The sequence below is a fragment of the Tamandua tetradactyla genome, chromosome X (assembly GCF_023851605.1).
Source record: "Tamandua tetradactyla isolate mTamTet1 chromosome X, mTamTet1.pri, whole genome shotgun sequence".
NCBI classification, from domain to species: Eukaryota; Metazoa; Chordata; class Mammalia; order Pilosa; family Myrmecophagidae; genus Tamandua; species Tamandua tetradactyla.
In genome coordinates, this window is record NC_135353.1 from 140,831,178 (window position 1) to 140,845,009 (window position 13,832).

A 13,832-nucleotide genomic window follows, 5' to 3' on the forward strand; every position below is an offset into this window, starting at 1 on the left:
ATGATGATAGCATGGTACCTAGTTCTGCAAGGATTAAATTGCTAATATGTGGAAAGTGCTTAGCCCAGTGTCTGGCTTATAAGCAATAAATCCTAGCTGTTGTACTTGTGTTGTTATTGTTATTATTGTTGCATATTTGTTCTTGTATCCTACTTAAACCCATAAATGACTACCACTGTCTACATAATGAAGTCTGACTCCCAAGTATGGAATATCGATTTCCTAATACCTTGCCTCTAGTTAAAGTTCTAGCTTCATACTCTGCAGATTCTGACTGCACATCTTATGCTCTAGCAATACCAGCTCATTTCTAGTTGCCCCCGATGGACCCCTGCACCTTTTATTTATACCTCTGCAAAATAGCAAAGTAATTGATTACCTGGTCCCCAAGTTCTCATACCATTTCAGCTATATATCACAGTGTAACCTTGATCAAGTTATCTAAATGTTCTTGCCTCATTTGCCTCTTAACAATAAAAGATTCTAGTCAGGCTTCCTCAGAATCTAAGGACATGAAATTGGGAAATACTCTCTTTACCGACTGAAGAGTTCATTGCAAATGCACTTAATAGAATTAATACAGATATAATTAAGCAGGTAGAAAGAAAGAGAGAAGGGACATGTAGAAACAACCTGCTATATTCCAGATTTCATGCTCACTTAATTGTGTGAGCCAAGGAAATGCCGTCCCTAATGCCCAGGTGAAATATATGTCAGTTCTCTTTATTTTTCCAAATAAAATAGAATATGCTGCTGAAGCCCCACTTGTCCAGGCAATACAAATATAACATGTTATCTTTTGTATGGCCAGTCCCTTCTCGGGAATTTCACAAGAACCTGTTGTGCCCCTGTGCCATCCAGAAAACTGAGAGAGGATTTTAGAATTTAATCCAACATTGTCTAAGTACCTTAACTCATCCTTTCCTCCCTAATAAGTGAGGATAGGTGGATCTTTTACTACCACCTATTCCCAAGGACAGCTGCATGAGACCCTCATCAGAAGTGCCTTGACCATACAGATGTGTGGGAAAGAGGCAAGGATCTTTGTCACCCTCAAAACGTGCTCCTGACCAAACTTTAGAACTCTTCCCTATCCATGACCCATTCAGTTCTAAGCCTCTGAGAGCCTCAGTTATCTCAAAATGAATGAAAAATACACACATATATATATATATATATATATATCCTTTTATCAGCTCTAGTTCTACATATCATTCAAGCTGTTAGCCTTCTGACAATATTTCTCTGAAAATATATCTGTCTTTCTATCATCTATCTACTTCTCTCTCTTTCTCTGTCTCTCAATTTTTGGTGGGGTTCAATGATTGACTTGAAATGCCAACTAGACTAGAAAGCTCTGTGAAATGGCTATTTGTAAACTTATAACCTGTAACTATGTGTGACTGTGGTTAAATTGAATAACCAGATTTCGGATTCAGGTCCATAACTGGTAAAGTGAAGGAGACAAATTGTACATTTCCTTAATTCTCTTGTATCTGAAACAGCTTAAGAATCTCAAAATTTTTTCCCCTAAAATATCTTCCTGGAGAAAGCTGGTTTTCCTTCCTCCCTTCCCCCATGTCTTTATGAATTCTTCGGCTCCTCTCCCTTAACTGATTACTCTCATTAGAGGCTTGGGCAAAATGTTTCATTGTTAGGATTACAATATTCATATAGTTTGCATTATCTTAATTTTCTGATTTCCCAGGGCATTTTGAAATGTTATGATAACGTGCAAAATGTATGAAATTTCACCGCTGAAAAGTTAATTAACAATTGCTTTTATTCTTTGATGAACAGCTCCATGGCTGGATTATTATAAGGTATTCTTAAAATTAGATGACTCAATAATACAGAATAAGATCATCAGTATTCTTTGGGAACCCTGGAACAAAACATTTTCAGTGTTTTGTTTACTTGTTATTTTTGTTTACTTTTATGATTCCATGAATGGTATTTAACAGTAAGTAAAGGCAGTTTTTATTATTGTCATTAAGAGGGAAAAATGGCTTGAACTAATGGCATAGAGCCAGTTTTAAAACAGATGTCTATTTTTATGGAATTAAAGTAAGGAGAAAAAACATGAATGAATACAACTTCACTTCTGAAATTTTTCTTTTTTGTTCTTGAGTTAGGCTGAAGGCCAGATTCTTAATTGCTCACGTATGTGATTTCTAAACCTTGCTTAAGGAAATCTGAATGAATTTTCCAAAAGGCAATTAAATGTCTGCAGCTGAAAAATTATTCTCCTTTTTAAGTGTTGGTGAGTACAGCGGTTTCCGTGCATGGGGGATACTCTGGACAATGTATTGAGTAGTGCAGCCCCAGGCAAAGTTAAACTTGTGTCTTTCAAAGATACTAGGATTAACTTGTTTACTAATGTGCTACTAACTTGTGAAAACAGCTGCATTTACAAAATATATAAACCTTAAGGATTAAGCTTCGACACTTCAGTTCTGTATATACCACGTAGCCCAGTGGTCCTTTGCCTTTGAGAGTAAATGGAATTTTGTGAGCATTTTTAAAAATTACAGCTGTTCTGGTCCCACCTTGAGAGATTCTGATTTAATTGGTTTTTGAAAACTCCTGGCCATTAGGATGTTTAAAAGCACTCCAGGTGATTGCAATTTGTAGGAAGGGTGGCAAAACATTGACCTTGTAAACAGCATATGAGCTACTATACAAAAGGTAGTAAACCCAAAGAAAATTTGGACATAAGAATCAGAAAAATATAGTCAATAAAGCAGACGTTTGATAAACAAATGTTTGCAAAAACACATCACTGAACATGATTGAAAAGGTATCGGTATGCCAAGTTTTTGTTACACAGTGCTTAAAATAATTATAATAAAACCAGTAAGCCATTTAAAACAGTCAATTATAAATTGTATGGTATAATTATTAGATAATAGAGTAAACAAATTCGATTCACATCATATATACTTATATATGTATAGAAAAACAGAAGCCTAGACATTGGGATGTTAGGAGAAATTTTTAGTTTTGAAAAATTGACATATCTATCCTTAATAGTGATTTTTATATTTTCTATAGTAAACATGCATTGTTTGTGTTACTGGAGAAAAGATAATGTTGTTTTCTTAAGTTAAAAAAAAATGTAGGCCATTCAGAAATTAATTAAATAAGGAAACCACATTTAAATGTCTCAGATAAGAACAAATCTGTAATTGAAGACAATTCATAGCTTTATATGGTTTTATATTTGAGATAAAATGGAAATTAAGTCAAATAACCATTTGACTTGATAAGAAACACAGAATTAGTAGCAGAAATATATTAAGAAATGTCTTATAGGAAAGCGCTCTCAAATCTCCAAAATATATATTATCTGCTTTAAAAAACCCAAATGATAAAAATAGCTTTAAAACTTCTGTATTCATGATATAAGTCCTGCATAACCTCAATTATGAAACTTGACAAAACCAGCACAAACAATAGAAACTATAGACCAACTTCAGGAATACAAATGTTAAAATCCTATAAAAATATAGAAAACCAAACCAACGAAAGACTAATTTACCATGTTAAAGTAGGATTTGTCTTAGTAAAGCAGGTATACTTAATGCAGCAATCTATTGCTTCCTTCATTGTGGGTAATGATGAGAAAAGTATATATACTAGGTCTATAAATTCTGAAGAAATATTGATAAAATCAAAACATAACCTGTCTGATTTAAAAGTAGAAATAAGCAACAATGGAATTTTTAGCAGTCTTAAGAATCACTGTCAGTTTGTAAGCATGGCAAATAATGTCTATTTCAAAACAACAGCCATCTCCATAACTAATGTTGAAATAGTAGAAACATCTCCCTTAAAATCAGAAACATAATGAGAATGCCCACCAAAGCCGTTCTTATTTAATGCTACTCTGCATATTTTAGCCAATGAAATAAGCCAAGTAAAAGAAATGAGCAGTATAGATATTAGAAAAGGAAATCAAACTCTGCGTATTGGAAGCTGATATTCTAGCCCACTTGAACCCAACTGAATCAATAACAGATGATAACTATAGAACTAATGGGAAAACTAAGCCACATAACTGGTTAAGAAAGCAGAAATAATTAAATATTAATGAAGCACAAGCTTTCCCATGAACTAGTTACTAGTTAAGACAGTATATGGGAAATCAAAGTTCTCATTCTTCACAGTAGACGTTTAAAGTGCTAAATTACTATGAATACATTTAGCAGGAAGTTTGGGGATGCACAAAACTTGACTGTAAAACGGAAAAGAAGATTTGAATACATGGAAAGAGAGATCCAAAGTTTCTTGATGAGAGATTAATATTTTGGAGTATTTTCCCCAGATTAACCTAAAATGTCATAAAAAGTATATCAATTAAATAGGGGGAGGTAAGTCTGTGGATATGATAAAAATTATTCTCAGGTTCATCTTGCTGCAGTATATATAAGACTTAATAAGGAAATGTTGAAAAATTTAAAGGTCATCTTCCCATCTAGATTTGAAAAGCATAATGACACTCCTATCCAAAGAATGTAAAACAGATCAGTTACAAGAGAAAATCCTAAAATATACTCAAGCATATGTTACAAAAATGCCGTTTTAAATCAACGAGTAAAGGAAAGATAATGTAAGAAGTGTTTGGGGCATAATTTGATAATCATATAAAAAAGGCAATAGCATGTTTATAACTATTTCATTATGCCTCACATAATGCAGCAAATTAAATTTCAGCTAGGTTAAATATTCAAATATAAACAGCTTTAAAAAACTCAAAAAAAGAGGAAAAATTAGGTAAATAATTCTACGATTAGGTGATGGAAAAGACTCCTCTAGAAGTGACAAAGAAACTTTAAATGGAAAAGACACACACACACACACACACACACACACGTATATATCTGTGTATTAAAAGCCACAATAAATTGAATCAAAACATACAAGTCAATTAAGAAAAAGAAATATATTTTCTAATTTAAAAAGTACATGAATGATACAAATAGATATAAAATCCATACAGCATATGAAAAAATGTTGACCCTTACTTGTAATTGAATAAATGAAGATAGAACTAGCTTGTTTTTTTTTTACCTTGTGTACTTCTGGAAGAGGTTTGAATTGGTATGTTTCAGGAAAGCAGTTTGGCAATATCCATCAGAAACCTTAATGGTATGCATACACATGGCTGAGCAATTGCATTTCTAGGGAATTATCCAAAGGAAATATTTAAGTCTATGTACAAAGACAGAGCTGCACAAAATTTCTTGCTTCATTGTTTATTATAGTGAAAAATGGAAGCAACTCAAGTGTCCATCAGTAGGGGGTTATTTTTTAAAAAAAGATAGTATGTTTCTAAATAATAGAAATTTAAAATGTTTTATAATTGATTGTATTGATATAAAACATATTCCATATACATAAGAGAAAAAATAGAACTGACTAATGCATAGTGTGCCTATGTATAATGCTCTAAAATGATCACTTTTTACATATGGTTATAGAGCAAAATGTAAATCTTTGTTAGCTCTGGGAAGTGGACTTATACAGAATTTGAATTCTCTCATTTTTTCAAGAGTTTCCAAAATGTATAAAAATAAAATTAATAAATGTGAACGTGCTTGAAACAATATTTTAAAATTTTAGATCAAATTATTATCTGTTCATGGTTAAAGCACGTTTTTTAAAAATGCGAAGTATTTTATCTTAAAACTTCTAAAACTGGAAAAAAAGATGTTCTAGCTTAAGTAGTATAATTTTCCAAAGCTGCATGTACTCATTTGGAGCTCGGTTTTTCTGCTTGAAATAAAAAAAAACAACTTCCTAAAACCCCTAGATGGGAACGCTGCTATTCTGATGACCCGTGATTAGATGAACCCATCAGTCTCAGTTGGTAACATCCCTCCCCCCCACCTCCAGCTCAGTGTAAGGGTTTAGAAAATTCTAAAATGAATGCACTTGCCCAGGCTTCCAGCAACAATTTCATTCCAAATATCTCCTGAGAGACATATCCCATATCCAGGAATCCATCTTCCTCCTTCTGGCTCTCATACACTTCAGAAATCAGTGTATAAATGTTCACTATGCTATGTCCATTCACCAGTAGGAAGAAGGCTTGATTAGCATTCAACTGCAAGTGCCTTCTAATTGTTTTGATTATTTCAATCACTTTGACATGATCTGGTACAAGGAAGTTGGTTTTATCTGATATAGGAAGCTGCTTCTCTCCCTTGTATCTTTCTGTCCTCACTGGAATTTTGGTAGGATGCTGCTCTCAGATAAGTTGGCCATCTTCTACTCTTGATTGGAAGGTGCAATGCTGCTTGGAAGTCTTCTCTGATGGCCTGGCAGGGCAGTGATGCTCAGGGCCTGGGCTCTTGAGTTGGAGACATTGTAATTCATCCCTCCTTCATTCACCCTGCTCAGGGGCAACTAATTTAGTCACTTTATTTTTCTAGTGTTTGCTTTTATACAAGTAATTGCATGTTTATAACTCTATTTCCTGATTTCTCACTTGAAAAAACTGTCTGTAGTATTTATCCTACAAGCAATTTGAAAAAAATGAACTCACATTTCTTCCTACATGCTTCTTCCGTTGATTCCTTTTTCACTTTAAATGCAATCCATAAGTCATTATTTTTTTCTTCCCTTAACAATCAACAGTATTTCTAAATCATCACTTGGGAAAATGGAGATGTTAATGGCCCTACGTGCTTCTTCACGTTGTCTTCTCCCAAATTCTGTGAACTCTCCTTTTAATTCTGTATTGAACTGCATTCTTCTTTGTTTTCTAACTATAATTAGGTCCCTTGTGCTTTGCTAGAGATTGATTCTAAAAATTGAAAACATATAAACAGCATGTACATTATTATGGTACCATAAATATATTTTATTGTAGAGCCAACTGTGGTGTTGGGCTGACATTTCCTTTCCCACAGCTTTGATGACAATTTACCTCTGCTACGCTGAAGAGTTCAAATGGATTCTCCATTCTTATATTTCACTAATCTCTCAGATTCAAAGAATAATACAGTGGTTCTTGAATCTCCAGAGTCTTTATCTCCCAAATCCCCCCTATCCCCCTCAGGCACACATGCAGTTCTTAGAAGGTAGGTAGACAACAAGCAACTAATGGGCAGGACAAGGGAACTTCTTTAATAATAGTTACCTTATACCTTCTCCCATGATTTTCCTTTATAGGATGATTTTCTTGTTTTGTAGTTTCGGGTTTTGAATTTGTGTGTGTGGGTTTTTATTTTATTTTTTTTGTGGGCCATAGAGTTGAAAAAATAAGCTCAAGAAACTTGTTGGGAAGTTGGAGACTATGTTGGAAAAAAAATTGTAGAATATTTTAAAAAGTGATACATGATATTGGATTCAAGGTGTCAACGATATGGAGCTAAACTATATAGACTATATGTAGACCCCTTGCTGTTACTGCCCAGTCTTCAGAAAAAGTGTGCTGCAGTGTAAACGATTGACTCAAAAGATGCGTGTAGTAGACTTCCGGGAAGATGGCTGAATAGAGTAGCTGGAGATTAGCCCTGCTCCAGGCGGCGATTCAGGAGTGCGGCTGACCTGGGAGAGCCTTCTGCACCTATAGGGCACCCTGGTTTCAGAGGCCAAGGAACTGAAAGGCAGAAAGCTGGAGGCTGGCGTGGAGGCATGGAACCTGCGGGAGTGCATGGACGGGAACCGGGTACTAGGAAGTAAGCCAGGCCTCATTCCTTGGGTGCGCTACCCTCACCACCGCAGCCCCATGACTGGCGAATCAGCCCACACCCCCCACACTCAAACCCCACCACCTGTTCACATTCCCCGAACTTGAGGTGCCCCCACCCCACCAGCCTGCGTGCACATACCTGCCCCCCACCCCCACCCTGAGTGCAGCCCAACCCACCTCTCCTACACCCTCCCGAGCACTACCTCCCCCTCCCTGTTCCCTGCAGGTTGTTGCCAGCGCATAAAGGTTGCGGGCACTAACCTCCAAACCTAGACTACCCCTGCCCCCCTGCCCATGGTGTTGCTCAGCCTTGCTCCACCCCCCTGAGCTCTGCATGTCAGTTTATGGAACTCCTAGACTTAAGCATGTTCACTGGCCCCCAGTCATATCATTCAGCTCTGGCAACCGCACTTTACAGCAGTCTTAGAACTGCACATGCCCATGGCCATCAGGCACACTTTCAAGCTCTGAGAAAGTGCTGACCTGCACAGCCAGGTCACATCTGCCCCCAGTCCGTGAAGGCATAATGCCGACCTGCTGCCACAGCTCTACTACACCTGTGTACAAAGGGCCCTAAGCCTCAGACCAGCACATACCAGGGTTACGCCCCCCAGACCGATACACCCACACAGCTACATCCTCCCTGGCTGCTGGGTGCCCACATTCACAAGTATCAAGGTAACATCCCCAACCTGCACCTATACCTGCCCCAAAACAAGTCACCATGCTGAGTGCCCCACACTATACCCTGTTCCCTGCTGTACAGCCATTCCATAAGCACAAGGCCTTAGGCAAATGAAAGAAATCAACTCCCAAAGTAAATCAATCAAGATACTTACATGCCACGAAGACAACAGATCACTAAGCATATCACGATGCAGACAAATGTAGCCCTGCCTAATGACCAAATTAAAACACCAGAGGAGACATAGACATTGAAACAACTAATCAAAGATGTTCAGACAACACTACTTAATAAAATAAGTGGGATAGCAAATGACATAAAGGATATCAGGAAGACAGTAGAGGAGCATGAAGAGAAATTTGAAAGAATAAATTCAAAAATAGCAGATATGACAGATTAAAGACTCTGTCGACCAAGTGAAGAACATGCTAGAGGCACACAGCACCAGATTTTGGACTCTACGTTCCCACAGTTACATGAGACACTTTTATAAATTTTCTATCTACAGATATTTCCTGCTGATTCTGTTTCTCTAGAGAACCCTAGCTAATACAGCAAGGAATGACCTAGCTGAGGAGTCAGTTAATGAAAAAATTCCTTTGAAAATAGCAAATAAAAGAATTAACTACTTAGGAATGAACTTAACTAGGGATGCAAAGGACTTGTACACAGAATATTATGTAACATTGCTAAAAGAAATCAAAGGAGATCTAAATAGGTGGAAAGACATTCCCTGCCCATGGATAGGAAGGCTAAATATAGTTAAGATATCAGTTCTCCTCAAACTGATCTAAAGATTCAACACAGCACCAGTCAAAATTCCAACAACCTACTTTGAAGATTTGGAAAAGCTATAATTACCAAAATCATCTGGAAGGGAAAGAGACCCCGAATAGCTAAAAGCATCCTAAAAAAGAGGAACGAAGTGGGAGGATTAATACTCCATGACTTTAAAACCTGTTATTAAGCCGTAGTGGTCCAAAGAGCATGGTGCTAGCACAAAGACAGAAACATTGACCAATGCAATCAAATCGACAGTGCAGAAATAGACCACCAAATCTATGGTCAACTGATTTTTGACAAGGCTCCCAAATCCTCTGAACTAGGGTAAAATAATCTTTTCAATAATTGGGCATGGAAGAACTAGATGTCAATAGCCAAAAGAATGAAAGAGGACCCCCTATCTTACACCCTATACAAAAATTAACTCAAAGTGGATCAAATACCTAAATATAAGTACTAGCACCATAAAGCTTCTAGAAGAAAATGTAGGGAAACATCCTCAAGACTTAGTAATAGGAGGTAGCTTCTTAAATTTTACACCCAAAGCACAAGCAACAAAAGAAACAATAGATAAATGGGAACTCCTCAAAATCAAATGCTCCTACACCTCAAAAGACTTCACCAAAAAGGTGAAGAAGTACACAACTCAATGGGAGGAAATATTTGGAAATCATTTATCAGACAAAGGTTTGATTTCCTGTATATACAAAGAAATCATACAACTCAACAACAAAACAGCAACCCAATTATGAAATGGGCTAGATATATGAATAAGCGTTTTTCTGAAGAGCAAATACAGGCGACACAAAAGCATGTGAAGAGATGCTCATTTTCTTTGACTATAAGGGAAATGCAGATCAAGACTACAATAAGATACCACCTCACACCTGTAAGAATGGTTGCTATTAAACAAACAGGAGCTATAAATGTTGAAGAGGATTTGGAGAAACTGGGATGCTTATGCACTGCTGGTGGGAATGTATAATGGTAGAGCCACTATGAAAAACTGTTTGGTGGTTCCTTAGGAAACTAAATATCGAGTTCTATGACTCAGCAATAGGACTACTGGGTATACACCCAGAAGAGCTGAAAGCAACGACACAAGCAGACATTTGCACACTGAAGTTGATAGCAGCATTATTCACAATTGCCAAAAGATGGAAACAAACCAAATGCCCATCAACAGACGAGTGAATGAACAAAATGTGGTATGTAAATACGATGGAATATTATGCAGCAGTAAGACAAAATGATGTCCTGAAGCACATGACAAGGTGGATGGGCCTTGAGGACATAATGCTGAGTGAAATTATCCAGACACAGAAGGATAGATACTGTATGATTCCACTTTTATGACCAGCATAAAGGTATAATCAGAAACTTATAATACAGAATGAAGGCGACTTAGTGATATATAGAAAGAAGCTAGAGCGGTGAACCATTAGCTAATGAGGTTGAACTCCAATGTAAGGGAATAGCTAGGAGTGAAGGTGGTTCTCTAGTGGGTCTATAAGTAATATTACCATATTGCAGATGAACAAAAATGAAAGTTGTATAGACTTATGTGTCCTACTAATTAACACTAGATATATGAATTAGTTTTCGCAAGAATTACTTCAAAGACATGATTCTTGTGCAAAGAGTGTTTAAGTTCAGGGTACGGGGGGAAACTGCTGTTGAATGCTATGAGCTGTATTCAAAAGGAAACCATCAGCAGAGAGAGTTCAAATAAAATCAAGAGGCTACTCTGGGGGTTGCTCTTATGCAAGCTTCAGGTAGACCTTGCTACCTTTCATAACCTGCCAACCCCCAACCAGGACCATTCCAACCAATCTTAAAGAACACCTAGGGCAATACATAAGATTCCACAAGGGTTCCAGGCACTAGAGCAACTTTTCAGAAACCTGCAACCTCCAGATGGGTCCCTGGTCCAGATAAGTCCTGAAACCTAGCCCAGCCTCTCCAGAACATCAGATAGTTCCATCTCCCTACCCCATATTAGTGACAGACCCTTCCAATATGAAAAATTTAGAATTGTCAGAGTCCAAACCCCCTAAAGAGAGGTATGGAAAGTTCAGAGGTGATGGTGGAATTATACAGAGAAGATTGGCTCTAACAAGTGAATATGAATGCTGAATCATTAACTTGATATCTCTTTTAGTCTCCAGTATTTTAAAGCAGCTAGAAGTACAAACCTAAAATTGTGAAATTGTAACCCATGTCAAACTCCAATATGTTCTACAACTAATTGTGGTGCTGTGCTTTGAAATGTATAGCTTTTTTGTTTATATGTTATTTTTCACTCAAAAAAGAAGGAAAAAAAGTTGATTGTGATGATGAAGTATTTAAGCCCTCTAGCCTCCTATATTCTACAGCACCTAGAAGAAAAATTCTGAGAGGATCGTCTGATAGCCCATGACAAACTCTGGGATCTGTCCTGTAACTCCTTCTTGAAGAGTGCTTTGAAAACTATTGCTTTTTTATTTCATTGCTTTGTAAATATGTTATGCTATACAATAAAAAAGTTAAAAATAAATGAATAAAAAAGATGGGTGTAGTGAGTTATTAGCGCACTACTTTACATATACACAAGAGAAATTACATCTAATAAAGGCAAAGCCAGGATTTATGTAGAAGAAAGAGAAGAGCAGGAAAAAAACACAGTTATTTTGAAAAAAGGGGACATTTATTTTATTTTCCTTGGGAAAGATGTTAATCAACTGGCAGCAAAGAGGTCACTGGCAATGTTTACCAGCCAAAGACCACCAGAAATATGGCTGCTATAGAAAAGAAACTCTTAGCTTTGTTTAGCTTCCTGTAGCAAGTGACAAGTCAGTTGATCAACTGTGGGTATCTCAGACAGAAGTGAAAGCTTTCTTATAGGATTTGGGTATGTATTGAGGAAGTCAAAGGGGAGCTTGAGGAAGTGGGTCTCTGTCTGGTTCCACACATGGTTATGGTGTGTAGCCTTCTTTGGACATGATTTATTTTCCATGAGCACTGTTTGCATTCATTTGGAACACAACAGCCTAGCTGCCAGCAGGGCTGTCTTTTTTACTTACTTTGGCCCTCCTTTTGGCCAAGGGTAAGTAAGACCAGCCTTCAAGACATTGATCTCTGGAGTCTAGGTCCGTCCATGTCAGGGACTTCTGCCCTAGGATGGCTGAATCCGTTAGCAAAGAGATAATTTTGGTTGTTTCTCGGTGCTCCAAGAGATCCTGAGAGTTTATGCCAGTGTGGTTGGGACAAGGTTTTGTGTCTTCCAGTGCCCTTTGGTAGCATCTGCATTTCAGTTATCCCATTTTCCTAACCTGGCTCTTCTCAGCAGATGCTAACACTAGGTCTTAGCTTTGGTTCTTTCCAAATGCAGACCCTGGGATGACAATTTGAGTACAGACAGTTAACTGTGGGGAGTCACCCCCTTTAGCATACATGGCTCAGCTACACGGGGACCACCTGAGGGCCTGTATAGGAGGCACTTTGGAATAGTCCACCCTAAAGACTGGAGGGGGGTGGTTTATCCACAGGCCTCATCTCCCATGGCCAAGTGCTATCCCTTCAAGCACTAACCCCTTTGTCCTTCTAGGCCAGTGGATTTGCCAGAAGGGACAAACAGCTCCCGTAGGAGTCGCCTGCCTGGCAGATGTTGAACATTTAATCAGTATGTGACGCACCATTGACTAAATGGAAAAATGTTCCATCGTTTCACCCCTGAGAGTTTTCAGTGATTTATATGGCAATCACATTCACAGGATCAAGTCCTAAAGAGGTTTTCTCATATCCATAACTGTGAACAAACTTACACCTGACGTGACTTTGCATGGTGCTACCTCAACACCCCTCACTTCTTGGAACTTCTATTAGGTGATTCCAGCATTTTCAGAGTAAATTCCAACATCAAAGCTTTCCTCCCAATGTTACACACGTTTTATGGCCTTTTGGCTGAATAAAAAATTCAGGATAAGCCCATGGGGACATGAGGTGCAGTTCCTGGCAAAATCATGCCAATTTGCTCTCTTGTGACCCAAGTCCAGAGTCTGGAGTTCTTTCTGGCTTTCCTGAGATGCAGAACCTGAAGGCCCTTTCTGTCCTTGTGGGTACTGAACAAGTACATTTCCCCATGGACCAAAGTCACTCCCGGCTGGGAAGTGAGGAGGAGAATAAATGGAAAAGGAAAAGAGTCTCATTTATCCTGCTCTTATGCCACTGGACAGGCTGCCCACCTTGTAGAGAATTTACTCCTTGCTTTTAGTAGTATAACTCCAGCAAAACTCTGGACAGTAAAGCGTAAACATTCAACAAGAAGTATACAACAGAACTGAAACATAGTACAAAGTGTAATGTACAAAATGTAATGAAATGGGTATGTACATAAGTAACTGGACCATTTTTTTCTCTTGTCCAAAATCCTATTCTCTTTGTAAACAATTTTCTTCCACTTCATCCTCTCTTACTAGATACTTTTTTTTCATTCAGAGTGTTAATTCTCCCTCCTCTTGAAATTTAACCACCTGGCAATCATTTCTGGGAAAGAATATATATCCTAAGTGAAACTCTTTCAAAGAGCTGAGTTAAGTAGACAGTGGGTTTGTCCCTCTAATTTCTTGTCTTATCATTAATAGAATTGCCAAGGAAGAACTCTTCAAACACTGAAACACAATC

The 13,832-nt window shown here is 37.6% G+C and overlaps 1 protein-coding gene and 1 pseudogene across 8 annotated transcripts in view; one reads left to right on the top strand and one right to left on the bottom strand.

Moving 5' to 3' along the window:
• Positions 1–13,832, top strand: part of DMD (dystrophin) — a 2,428,671-nt gene that overhangs the window by 573,269 nt on the left and 1,841,570 nt on the right. The gene's annotated exons all lie outside the window — the stretch shown is intronic.
• Positions 5,900–6,970, bottom strand: LOC143671021 (microtubule-associated protein 1 light chain 3 beta pseudogene; annotated as a pseudogene).